Source organism: Typopeltis vanoorti, chromosome 15 (assembly GCF_054136105.1).
Source record: "Typopeltis vanoorti isolate ZY-2024b chromosome 15, IOZ_Tvanoo_1.0, whole genome shotgun sequence".
In the NCBI taxonomy this organism is placed as follows: Eukaryota; Metazoa; Arthropoda; class Arachnida; order Uropygi; family Thelyphonidae; genus Typopeltis; species Typopeltis vanoorti.
The window spans coordinates 94450580-94464820 of record NC_143563.1 but is presented as its reverse complement, the minus strand read 5'-3'; the positions used below and the strand labels follow the sequence as shown (position 1 = coordinate 94464820).

Below are 14241 nucleotides of genomic sequence, written 5' to 3'. Positions count from 1 at the left end.
ATCCTGATGCATGTTTGATGCAAAGACTCAGTAAAAATTTGCTGGAGGAGTTGAGAGGATACTGTAATTACAGGAATGCTGTTAACAATCACTTATTTATATAACAAATAACATGGTAAAAGAGATTTCAAAACATCAGTTTCTACAAATATAGTCACTTTCTTTATTCAGAACTTATAGCAAACTCACTCACTTAAAAAAGAAAAAAAAAAAAAGACCCATAGCGCTAAAGTTGTTTTAAAAAAAGTTACCACAGCAAATTATTCCTATGATTCGTATCAGCAGAAGTTGTTTAAAAGATGGAATTAATGCATATAAAGAAACAAAGAAAATGGAGGTCTTGCAAGTTTTTTTTTTTTTTTCCCTAAAAATAATTTTAACGAAGAAAAGTCGGAAATTTATGACTTTAAGACCATGGCAGGACCAAGAATTTCATAATTTGAAAACCCCTGCTATAGAGACCAAACAAGATGCATTCAATAGTACTCAATAAACAGAACAGTAGTCTCATAACAAGCAATGAAATTCATTCACTACTACTACTATTATTATTATTTGCTACATGAGGAAAAACATGACCCTATGGTTAAGTGCAGAGACATTAAGTAATATAAGAGTTATATTCTGCAAACCTATACTTAAGTCAGAATTAACCCACCCTTCTGGTTAATCACACATATTGTTTACAATATATATATATATATATATAGAGAGAGAGAGAGAGAGAGTGGTTCTTAACCTTTTCAAAGTCACAGAACACGTTTGATTATAAGAAAAATTTGGGGAACACCAAAAGCATTAGGGTCATAAAACTAACAATAAAAATATATGCATGGACTTGCCTTTTATAGAAATGGAACTTATTTTAATGCGATACTTGAGATTGTGAGCTTTTACAGATTTCGGCAATATCTGATCTAATATGTGATATAGCTACCCTCATCTCTTTGTCTATATTAGTAAGTCTTTCACGCTTTTTAGTGTTTATATTGGTTAATATTGAGCTCACACAAACATAATGTTGAAAATTGTAACAAAATTTTCAGTGCCCCTGTGGAGAGAGCTGGGTATTCGGCTTGGACAAAAATCAAAAATCCCTCAAGAGTTATTTCAGAGAATTTCATTTTTACAGGATGATCCGTTGACAAGGTAACTAATTGTTCTTCTTCTTGTAACGAAAATTCACAACTCGATGTATTGACTGTGCCAAATGAATTTCGTATCCAGTCATAATTGTGTGTATTAAGGAAGGAAAGTAACTTGAAATCGTTTCTTCCAATATTGTTAAATGCTCTGTTATAACAGAAATAATTCCCTCGACATTTTTATTCTGAGTAGCCAACTACACTCAGAACTGTGTCATGTGACATCTTTCACTGGCGGGACAGTTGTAACCAGTTCGCAGAACACAAGTGTTCCAGGGAACACCGATTAAGAACCACTGATATAGACAGTAGTACATTAATATTATTAATTACTAGGCCAGTTAAACTTTAAAAAACTCTCCGATGCCAAGGATTGTTTCTTGTAAGCTCTAGTCATTTTTATGAAACTGTCATAGTTTCTACAAACAATATTTGGAATAATGTTGGATCTAAAATCCACTTTGCCTATGTAATTTTACATCGCCAAAATGAAGCCTATGGCTTTTTTTTTTTTTTTTTTTAGGTAATTACTTTCATGCCCCAACCGAGAGTTTACTAATGAAAAATACATTTCTATGGCTTTTGATTTCCTTAGTATTGAATGCTCTCTTAAGGTTTCACCCGGAATTTTGCTCCCAGTGAGGGGGAGCTTAGATTTTGGGGATTTGCTTTGTGAGAGCAATCTAAATCTCCAGGGAAAGTGTTTTCTGGCATGACCTGTGTGGGGCTTTGTCGGTGGATGCTTTTCCCTGGAACATGAGCAGTTCTGCTCAGTGGTAGAGTGAGCCTGTCATGGAGTGGAACCAAAGCTGAGTTGGACGATCTTTCAGTCCCTCGTAGGGAGTGGTCTGGGGGATTGCCTAATTTTTAGAGGGGGTTTTACTTAAGTATCTGCCTGTCCATTATTTTGGCGGCTTGTCTTCCGCTTTGCCAAATGAAGGCCTGGTGCAGTAGTGGACTTGCTTCTGGCGGTGTTGGGCTGAGGATCAGCTTAGTTGTCAGGTAGTTTGACGGATACCAGACAGTGATCCTTTGAGCACAAGTTTGCAGTGGCCTTTTAAAGATCACCTGTTCCAAGGTTTTAGAAATTGGGCAGTTTTAAACATGTTGTTCCTGCCTGGCCTCTGAAGAGAAACAAACAGCTGTCAGGCCATTGAAAACTTTTAAAAACAATGCACTAATAAAAAGCGAATATATGGAAGCTTGGACAGCAATCATGTCTTTTAACGATGCCAAGGATTGTATCTAAGAAGCTCTTGGGTCATTTTTAGGAAACTTTCATAGTTTCTATTAATGCAAAGTAATATAATACACTATAAATATGAGAAAACAAAAAATAAAACAGTTAAAATTGGCCATGACCTTCCTCGTCAAGAAATGACTGAATAGTGACTTCTCTTCATAAATCTTGTAATGACGTCTAAAAACACAGCTCTTAAATCGCACAAACCAACCATTACTTGCATAAAGGATCAAAAACCATCGGAATCCTTAGATTTTGTCTTTGAAAATACTTCTTGCCATTGTCCAAATAAAGCTTAGCAGAATGCACTTTTGAATTTGCTTTTACAGACACAAAGTTAACAATTTTTCCTAAATAGCACCAGAACTTTTTTTTTTGTTGTTGTTATTATTGGAAAATTTAAACAGACATCCTTTCATGTGTTCTTTTATATACAAGCTGAATCCTTCACAACCATAATCACTTTTGATCGTATGAGACCAAGATCACCTCCTACGGCCACCTTCACATTTCTTTATAATTTTCATCACTAGAATAATTTGAGTGCATTTACACCTGGGATCACTTTTTCCACTTCTGTTCCTTTTTCCAATCATGACTACTCCAAGATGCCACCTAAGTGGCATCTTGGAGCAGTACAGTCCCAAGAAAATGACCCAAGAGCTTCTTAGATACAATCCTCAGCATCAGACTTGCCTAATTTACTTAAATCATCTTGCAGGGTGATTTAAGTAAATTTGCATTGTATGCAAGGATAATAACTGTCAATTTAATGTTGCAAAATGAGGTTATGCACTTTGGTTTAAAAAGGTTGCATACTCTATCACATTGATAGAGTATGCAACCTGGTACTGGTATGTTGATGAGGCTAGGGACTTGGGGATAATTGTGGACAGAGTTGAAGTTCAGAGAGCATATTGCAAATTTGGTAAAACAGCTCAAAGGATTACTTGGATGTTGAAAAAACATGCTAACAAGTAAAGATGGAGAAGTTATTATCCCTCTTTATAAGAATATGATTTGGCTGCACCTTGACTAGTGTGCACAGATTTGGTCACCTGGGTTTTTTTTTTTTTTTTTGGTATCAGAAGGTGGTAGAGAGGATTCAGAGACAAGTGACTAAGCTGGTGACAGGTCTATGGAATGCTCCCTGTGATAATAAGTTGAAGGTGTGTGGGTTACAGTCTAGTTGATAGGTGGAAAAGAGGGGGCATGATAGAAACTTATAAGATATTAAAGGGATATGATAGAAACTTATTAGATATTAAAAATAAAATTGATGCAAAGAAAATTTTTTGATATATAACATACGGAAAACAAGTGGCCATCCATAGAAGAGTGTAGTTTGTAAGTGTGTGTGTGTGCAGACTAGATGTTTTGTATGGAAAGTGGTGAATGAGTGGAATGAATTGCCAGAATTAGCCATGAGTGCCCTGACAGTGAATAAGTTTAAGGAGAGTATGATAGGTTTTGTGTGTGTAAACGTTAGTGTAAGTTTCCCATGATGAGTTTCTGGACTCATGGAGATAATGTAAATAATAATAATAATAATAATGCATTCCAAATAACAGTAGTGGTGCAATACAAGAAACGAGATATGGATTTTACCTGATAATACTTCACTGGAAATCAATTGATTTCCAGTGAGGTATTATCAGAGGCTAACACATCAGCCAAATCAGTCAATCATGCTGGTGTGGTTAGCATATCTGCTCTCCAGCCAAAAGCCTGTGGGTTCGAATCCCACCGTGGGCATGGATGTTCGTGATTGTCTGTGAAAATACTAGTGGTGGTTGTCTGCGGTAAATGGCATTGGTGTAGGTGATGAAGGTAGTTGCGTTTGGTGGTTGTGGTTGGTATTAAACTCATTCCTCTGTAATTTCCACAATCATCTCCTTTCTTAAATATAGATGTAACTTTTGCTTTTGACTAATCTAATTTTTATTTATTCGTTTGGAGTTTCCTCCCTTTTTCTCCCCTGTCCCTACTGGGCTAAGTTGAGCCCCCTCATGGGGGAGTTAAGTATTTATGGCTGTAGATCCACGTGTATTCACGGGGCCGGTTTGTCTGCTTGCGAGATGAAAAACGCCAGATAAACTGGCAGAAAAAACCCTACTGCCCGTGCCCAAGACCGGCTAACTTGGCTATGGCTGAGGAAGATCCTCAAATTCCTCATGTCTTCGATGGGAATCGAACCTGGGACACTCCTTCCCCAGTCATATGGTTGTGAAGCGCACAGCCACTAGGCTAACCACGTGGACACCAATCTAATGAAACCTCACATATCCTCCATTATTTATTAATTTTAAGAATCTGCGATGTAAATATTCTCCACCATGTTTCCAAAGCTCTGTATTTATGCTATCTAATCTAGCTGATTTTCTATTTGTTGATATCTTTATATCTTCTTTTAGTTCTTCTAATTGGTTCTATATCAGTACTGATTTCTTCATTATTTTATGTTATTAAATTTGGGTCATACCATAAATTCTTATAATGTTCTATCCATTGTTTCTCTTGTATCATGTTGATTTCAGCTGTAACTCTTTCTTCATTGTTCAATTTCCTTAATATTTTATAGGTTATGTCTTGTCTTCCATGTATATCTTCTTCTATTTTATTAATAAATCTGTCCCAAGGATCTTGACCTTTCTGTACTATGATTTTAGCTATTTTTCTTTTGTTTTTATATGCTTGAAGGAATAATTTGTATACCATTTGTTTTTCTTTTACTGCATTTTCTATATGTATATTCCAAATTTTTTATGTTTTTCTTTTCAAGTACTTCAGAGGCTGCTTTATGAATTATCTCTATCAGTTTTCCATTCATCTATTTCCATTATGTGTGATATGTGACATACTGGTTTGGAAAGGATTTTAATTAAATTGAATTTCTTTTAAAATTTAAGAGATTTGAATTCTTAAAATCTACTGCTCTGTCACTAATAATTCAAAAAAAAAAAAAAAAAAGAATTATTAACTATTTAGATTTATAGATATGTACCTGAAACAACACAACAAATGGAGGATTTTGGGGGGGGGGAATAGATAAAGTATTTTTTTTAAGCTTTTCATAATAGTCTTTCACTTGCAAACTTTAGGAGTGTCTGCTTTTATGTATATTAGAAAGTGCTGGTGTATTTAAAGGAGGAACAATTTGTAAATTTCCCCTCCCTTAATCCCTCAGAAGCACTTCCAGTTTATAAGTTTGGTAAATCCTATGTTAAGTTATAAGGGCTTACCTAACTTGTAATCAGGCCATTTTAAGATCAAAATTTCCATCAACATTTTGAAAAGTGAAAAGTTTCTGCTTCGTTTTGTTCGTGTTTCACCAGAGACTATAAAGAATAAACAAGTATTGGACGTGTAGGTCATTTCCCTAACTCAACACAAACTGCTAATAACTTTATTTCCTCAAATTTATAAAATTTTTCTTTTTTTTTTTTTCAGTAGAACTTTCACAATCATCCAAGTCATTTTCTTGGGTAATAAGCCAAACTTCCGCATTTTCTTCCTTCTATTCTATTAGCTCAGCTGAGATGTTAAATGCTTCTCTATCGGTAACAATCGCACGTGTCCACAAAAATTTTCAATTCGTTTGTGCAGCCCGTTATCGATAACCATTTCTCACTGATACTGTTGGCACCAGTATAAAACAACAGCACCTAATGCACCCCCCCCCCTCCAAAATCATATGGTTGACAAGTAAATGTATTTCAACTACAGTAGATTATTTTATGTAAAAAAATAAAATAAATTTGCTAACTTATCATTATTATTATATGCTTTTTAGCGGATGAATCACTTAAATATAAAACTAGGTTAACTTTAAAGAAAATAAATCATCCAAATATTTAATAAAATTAAATCACAAAAAGGTAAGCATCACCAACACCCAAAATCTAAACGCATGAAAAAAATAAAATAAAATAAAAAATGCAATGATATCCAGTTGAATTCTCAGATCCGATACACTGCAGTGAATGAATAAAGCCAAAACACTATAGTTGGACAAAAGGAAATTTTCTGTTGGCACCAACAACAACAAAAAAGCTTTCATAAAAATAAATTACAGAAGACCACGATTTCAAAAAATTTAAGTGATTTCAATATCGCCTCACTAGAAAATCTTTTATTTAAGCCTCTCCCATGAAGGTAGCAAGGTTCCCCCACAAACTAGGATTTTTCATCACATAAGACAAAATGGCCCGAAGGCACATGCAATTATATACTGTATTAATGTCTGAAATAGTATAAGTTCTAGGATAGATTTTCTTGAGTTTGCAGAAGAAAAACCTACGATCGGTTCTCGAGTTAGTCTATCTCTGATGGGAATACGGATTTTTTTTCTTATGGAAAGCTGTTTTTTTTTATCTGCAAACTCAAGAAAATCTATCCCAGAACATACAGTACAATTTCAGACAATAATACAGTATATGGTATTGGTGAAGGTTGTCTGCTACACTCTCCTCTAAGGGTACCAATTAAAATCACAAAATAGTCCGCCAACTATTCTGTGATTAGCTAAAAAAAGGAGGCTAGCTACCCACTAATCTTCAAAAATTAGTTAGGGCTAAATGGCCTAGCCTACTTCCGTTGGGGAAAAACGTTAGCAGACTCCTTTTCCAGGTGCCACTTTGAGTGGAAGGTTAATATCATCATTTCTTCCTATCTTGTGAATCTCTAAAAGTTGGATTAAAGTTAAATATGGAGATCTCTTCTGGGGAGAAGAGTGGTAGGTCTTTGCAATTGTTGAGTTTCCTGTCCTGAGTGATTTAAAACAGAAAACGTTCTGTAAGGGTTATGCCTTCGTAGCATAATTGTTAGAACAACGGAACATTGCGCCTTTTGATTGCCTTCCTGCGATGAACCCTTGGAGATGTCATGAAATAATCATAATAAGATTCATGGAGTGCAGTAGTGTTCAAAAAAACCAGTCGTTATAACGAGTATTAATAAACATTACAAGAAATGTTTATTAATACTGCTTGAATTCCAAATACCTTTGGACAGGAATTTTATACGAATAAAAAATACTGTTCTGAATGTGAGCTCAAGCCAGTTACTCTAGCACTAAACAAGAGATCCACACATTTTTAAACTTTCTTTTGTTTAAATTCTCCCAAATATCACTTTTGCTCATTTTAATGACAATAAAACAATTTTTTTTCAATTTACTGCTATTTACCAGAACTCTTATGTAGCGCTTATCTTGCTTACTGTCTTACAAGCTTTGATTGCAGCAGTTCACATTTATAAAAACTATGATACCTAGTGGAACTATTTGTAGTGTCCGTTATTTTTCTGGCTGGACTACTGCTTTCGATAATTTAATCAAAAGAAATGTTTAGTTTAAGAAAATTTTCTTTCCGATACTTGCTCTCATTCATCGTACTGAATTTTTCCCTCTCCTGGATGTGTATCTTTATCCTCATGCTTAGTTCGGTTGATATTCCCCTTCGATTGGAAATAGCTTAGTTTGAATCCCAGTAACTTTGGTTTTTCACACTCCGAAACAGGCAAATCAGCTGGAGAATATACAAGAGATTACCAGGCGTAATAGATTGTCTCACATAGCTCTGGTTGATGATACCATTTAGTTGGAAAGACATAGGTTAACATCTAATAAGCGAATGAATTTCTATAAGGGTTTTGTAGCTTGTTTTACATAAAGAAAGTGGCACGGTTTTACTGCCTTGTAAAAGGAAAAATGGGCCAGAAGAGTGCAGTAAATACAGTATCCTGATAGTTTTAGTTGCTTCAGCCGTAATTCTAACCTCCAAACGTGCACCTGACAATAGTTGAAACCAAAATCTCAGCTTTAACGTTGAGTGTGTACTGAAGTTCTTACCTCTAAACAGATTACGAACGCATTCAGATAAAACGATATAATTTATTTTAGCCATGGAGATTGCTAAAAAAGTATCATATCCAAAGACAATCATTCTTAAGTTCCTAGCTAAAGCCCTTAGTTGTTACTTTCACCAGTACGTGTTATCCGCAGGTTTTCCTTCAATCTTAAAAAGACAAAGCTGATCTTAATCCTGATACTGCTGCATTATTAACCAAGAATATCTCTAAGTACCATATACCTCATGATCAGTAATTAGCTGTTTCATACGCATGTGGTGTTTCCTTCCGAAAACTTTATCCCGCAAATACACAATCGACAAATACACATAATGATTGATCTGTTAATCTTAGTTAGTTCGGCGGTAACCGAGTCAAAATTTCATAGCCACCTCTCCCTTGATATTCCTTTATTAGGTAAGCATTGAACAACTTCAAGTCTTCTAGTACTAATTGTATTTTATCAACTATTTTCAGTCCTAGTCTTACTCATATGTCGCCTTTCTATGTTGTTTCATTGCTCTAGCATAATTCTATCTGTAGCTTCGGGGCATGCCTAGGTATGACTGTTCAAGGAAGGAGACAAATTATCACATCCCATTCTCGATCCATTGTTCTTATCTCACTCCTTTCTAAAACCGCGAGGAAAATTATTGGATCTTTTTCTTCATTACCAAAATATTCCTTCTTCATCGGCGATCATCACTTTACCTTCTGTCACAAAATGAATGAATATAAATGTCAGCGAAATGAAATGCCAGTGCTTTGACTGCATTCTTGTCATTTCAGAAACTTAGCAGTGCACAATTAAAAAACCTCAGATGAATACAATTATGCCAATCGAGCATACATTTCTCTGGTAGAGAAAGGAAACCAGTATTTCAATCTTCTCATAGTTCTTTTATTAGAAATTAAATATTTCCTGGATGATCTCATTTTTTCTAATACTTAAGCTTTCTCAAACAAGAAATTATTTTAAAGAGAAATAATAACTTGAAATCGTCAGATTCTCTTCAGATCTACCATTCTCACCTAATAAACAAACAAGATAAGATACGCATTTTTATGTTTAATATTCATTGAATGTAGAATACACAAGTATATATAAAAATACTTATTAGGATGAGAAATACTGTTTCTTATTCAGTCATTAGAAATACCATTAGGAATCTACTCAATTTTGGTGAATGTGAGAGGTGGAAACCAACTATCTACTAATTTCCACAAAAATATGGCCTAAATTAGTATTGCGTATTCACTTTAGAGAATTAAAATAAGGCATTAGATGAATGATAGATTTATTCTTTATAATGGTATCATGATTCAACTGGCAAATTACTTAAAAGACTTTCAATTTGGACAGACTTGATAACTATGTACTTTGGCTAGAGACTCCTTCGCATGCATTCGATACGCTATTGCAGGTCTCTTGGTGAATTAGCCTTCTTGAAAAAGTAGATTATGTACAAGATTTATATCATTGACGCAAATAAAAGGAAATGAAATTTGAAATACATAAAGGGGTAAAAACAAACCATTCACTTTTTTTTATATAAGAGGTTGCAGACTTTCTTCTCTTTAAGATGATATGCCACTGAAGACAGAGTCATCATAGCTTGTAAAAAATAAAGCGTTCAAAATTATTTACTTACTGGGAATATATTATTGTGTTGTGACAACGCAAATCTCACCTGAACCTCTTAATAAGTATATAATGAATTATTTTCCGTTTTTATTAATTTTTTATTTATTACTTTCGTTTCCTTTCATTTAAATTTAACGAAACCGTACGATTTTTTTTTCCAGAAAGACAAATTCAGCAGTTTAACAAAGGTATTCATAAAAATCGAATTAGTTGTTTAAACTTGACTATTTTCAGCATTCAGTTATGTATAGTAGTATTAAGAGCGGAACCAAATATGTCATTTCGAATTAAAATTAAAGTTACATAAATGTTTAGTGGGTTACTGTTTTCATAAGGGAAGCAAACAGTGGATTTATAAAATAAATAAATAATACATCAGCTAATACCTTTTATTCTCTTATAGGGAGTAGGCGAGGCCTTTATACCATAGCTTTTGGAGACTGAGTGGGCAGTTCAATCTCCACTGGTAGCCAATCAGAGATAGCTGGCCCATGTCTATCACTAATTATAGGCAGCCACTGATGAAGAGGCTGGCAAACAAGTGCTGCTATCTCTTGGTACCTAAACCTAACAGGATATGTTACTGTCTGAAATAATGTGGGTACAACGGTCGTTTTTATGAGTTTACGAGACGAAAAACCCGAGTTTCCGGGAGGAAAATCCCTTGCCAGTGCCAGAGATCGACTAACTCGGGAACCGGTCGAAAATAGTCTTAGAAAAAGATCCTCCAGTCAGCGACAAGACCCGAATCTAAATCTCATTTCGAGTGACCAAGAGCAGAGGATGCAACTTCCACTGAGCTACTTTTCTGTTAAATCAGGAGCTAATGTATTATAGCAAACAGGCGGCACAGGGGTGGTGGAGAGATTGGATACGTATTAAATGAATATATATTCCTCTTTTTCAGTTTTCAAGAAAAGATAAGATCATGGTTCACAGGGAATTCTGTAGAAGTATAAGTGTTTCATGAACCAAAAGCCTTTATTTTTTATTTCAGTTTACAGAAATAACAGTTAACTGAGGTTTAACAGTGTAGAACTGTTGGATGGGAGGGCACTGTGTCTACATATGACAGTAGTGGTAAAAGTGTCTGAAATTATAAGACATTTCCTAGAAAAAAAAAACGCTTGCTTAATTGTTAGATGATTATGTCACTTTTTAAGAGTGGAGTCGAGAAGTATGACTGAAGCATTATCAGATAATAGAAGGAGACACTGTTCTTAAAATAGTGATGGCTGAAGATCCCCTCCCAATGTAGCTTCTGCAATTAGTTTCTGAATGGCTGATTACCAGAATCTTTGTTGTGTTGGATTCGCAAATCCTAAATGAATACAGAAATTTCTCTTTATATTTGTTTAATAAAATCATCTTGTGAGGAAACAGAATATTTTGTGCATACCACAAAATACCAGTAAGCACCTAGTTAAATAAAATAACATTGCTTCACAAGCAGCAGTATTCATCTATTCCTGTCCTATTACCCACTGAACTAACTACTTCGTCCGTTTTAAATGTAATAGAAAAGAATTTTTGTTGTATGAGATAGCTGGATTTCAGCAACGTCTGATAGTACTCCCAGATTCACACCAATTTATTTGAAATGTCCCTTAAGTTTTTGGATTTCATAATCTTGTTAGGGACGGAGCTGTGTAGCCGTATAGAAATGACGTTTGCATCCTGGACGCTACCATCCTAATAAAAAGGGTTGTATGTTCGATTTTAGTCGCTAACTAGAGGAACTTTTTTCTAAGCCTTTCTTCCACTGGTTCCCGAGTTGGTCGATCTCTGGAATAGACAGATGAAGTTTCTCTTCCTAGAAACTCGCGTTTGTAATCCGGTAACTCGAGGAAAATCGACAGCAGATGTCAACTGTATTCTCCTTTCTGGATGGCCAATTAAAATCAATCGTTATGGATCACTTATCGGTAAGTGGCTGCCTACTAATCTCCAAATGTTAGGATTAAACAACCTCGCCTACTCCCTTTGGGGAAATACAAGGTGTTAGGGGATTATTGTTGTTAGTGTACTCTTTTAGAAATCAAATGCATCGATGAAGTCAAGTAATGGCATCAATAATGTTAGCGGAGATAACATTATTGATGCCATTACTTGACTAAATCATAAAAAGTTTCAACAAAAAAAACAGTGCTGCAAATAACTGTATTTTTAGTTCTCAAAAAAAATCAGCTAACGCCTTTTTATTTTATATAGGAAGTAGGCGAGGCCATTTTAGCCCTATCTAACTTTTGGAGACTGAGTGGGCAGTTCAATTTCCACTTCTTTTTTTATGTTGGGCCCATACACAGGAGGTTGGTTGGTCAACCTATAGTACATTAGTACCGTGTATGGGCAGTGGGTTGGGAAAGGAGCAATTTGTTTACATTTGATTTGAATGATTTCAAGTTGTATTCCTTGGGAAACACAGCAGGTGGGAGACTGTTCCACAGTGCAGCAGTTGCAGGGATGAAGGAAGAGGAAAAGAAACTTGTTCTGTTTGTTTCTAGGTATACTGTGAAGGGATGTTGTGCAGCAGCTGCACGTATTCCAATGACCTTAGTACTGAGTGGGGGAATTATTGATGTTATTTCAGATGAGCTTTTCCCATGGAAATATTTGTAGAATAAACATACTGCAGAACCCATACGTCTGTGAAAGTGGGGGTGGGGGAGAGTTGGTAAGGGGATGGATCATTGATAAGTCTAATTGCTCTCCTCTGTATTGAGTCGAGCATTTTGAGAGAGCTTTTAGGGGACCCATCCCATATGTGGGAGCAGTATTCAATAGTTGGGCGGATTTGTGACTTGTATAATGTTAATAGCTGTTCTGGGTGAAGTAACATCTTGAGCGAAAGAGAAATCCTAGTTTTTTTGAGGCTGAGGATGCAATGTTTGAGATATGTTTGTGCCAGGAGAGGTTTGATGTGAGGGTGATTCCAAGGAATGAGATCTCAAACTCTCTGGAAATTTGGGTATCATCAAAAATACTGGGGAAAAATTGTTCTTTTTTATGGGAAATAGTACAGAACTGGGTTTTATTGGCATTGAAATTTATGAGGTTCTCCGAACCCCATTGTAGGATGGCTTGGAGATCAGAGTTGAAGGTGGTGGTGGTTGATGTTCTGTAGGTTGAGGTGAGTTGTGTAGGGTAAGGCTTATCAAATGCAAGCAAGGAGTGTAATGTGCTGTCGTCTGCAAAACTGTGTATTGGGTTGGAGGTCAATTGCAGTAGGTCATTGATATAAAGCAGGAAGAGGGTTGGTGAGAGGACAGAACCTTGTGGGATCCCAGCATTAACTGAGTGGTGAGAGGACAGGAAGCCATCCACCATCACACACAGTGTGCATCCGGACAGAAAACTGGCAATCCACCTACAGAAGTCCTGGGTCAGACGGAATGATGGTAGTTTGCCTAGTAAGCCTTTGTGCCAGACGCAGTCAAAGGCTTTGGAGATATCTAATGTAACCACTTGAGATTCGCCAAACCTCTCCATAGCATTTGTCCAGAGATGGGCGATGTATGTGAGTAGATCTCCTGTTGATCAGCAGTGGCAGAATCCATACTGGCAGTCATTTATTTGGCGAGTGCCTTCAAGATAGTGTAGGAGTTGGGAATTGATGATTTTTCCCATTACCGCTGATAGGATTGAGGTAAGCGAGATAGGGTGGTAATTGCATGGCAGTGACTTGTCACCCTTCTTGGGAATGGGCTGAATATAGGCCAATTTCCAGTTTGTGGGGTAGATTCCAGTGATGTAGGAGAGTATATATATATATATATATATATAGGTGACATAGGATAGGGATAAGTTCTGGAACACAAACTTTCAGAACAATTGGGGAATGCCATCATTCCCCAATTAGAGACTTTTTTGTGTCTAATTTGGACAGTATTGTTCTGATCTCATCCTGGCAAAAGGATATAGGGGTGTCATGTTGGGTGTCAGGACTGGTACCCAAGCAGAGATAGCTGCCAAGGGCTATCACTAATTAAGCGGTACACAGTGACGGCTCAACAAGTGCCGCCATCTCGTGGTCCCTAACTCTTACACAATATATTTAATGTCTGAGATGATGTGGGTTCTACGGTCGATTTTCTTGCGTTTACAGAACGAAAAACCCGAGTTTATACGAGAAAAAACCCGCTTGCCCATGCCGGAGATCGACTAACTCGGGAACCGATCGAAAAAAAGTTAGAAACATTTCCTCTAGTCGCTGACTAGATTCGAAAGCAAGTCTTCCTTCGTGCATCCACTGAGCTACCTTAATTAATCATAGTGAATAATTGGTGTTAAAAAATGCAGTACGACTGTATGGGGAAAAAAATTATATACCTGGTTCATCAGTATGATGTTTTTTAACT

The 14241-nt window shown here is 36.0% G+C and overlaps 1 protein-coding gene across 10 annotated transcripts in view; it reads right to left on the bottom strand.

The window, feature by feature from the left end:
- LOC150098991 (NGFI-A-binding protein 1-like) overlaps positions 1-14241 on the bottom strand; it is a 685870-nt gene that overhangs the window by 91361 nt on the left and 580268 nt on the right. The window lies entirely within an intron of this gene.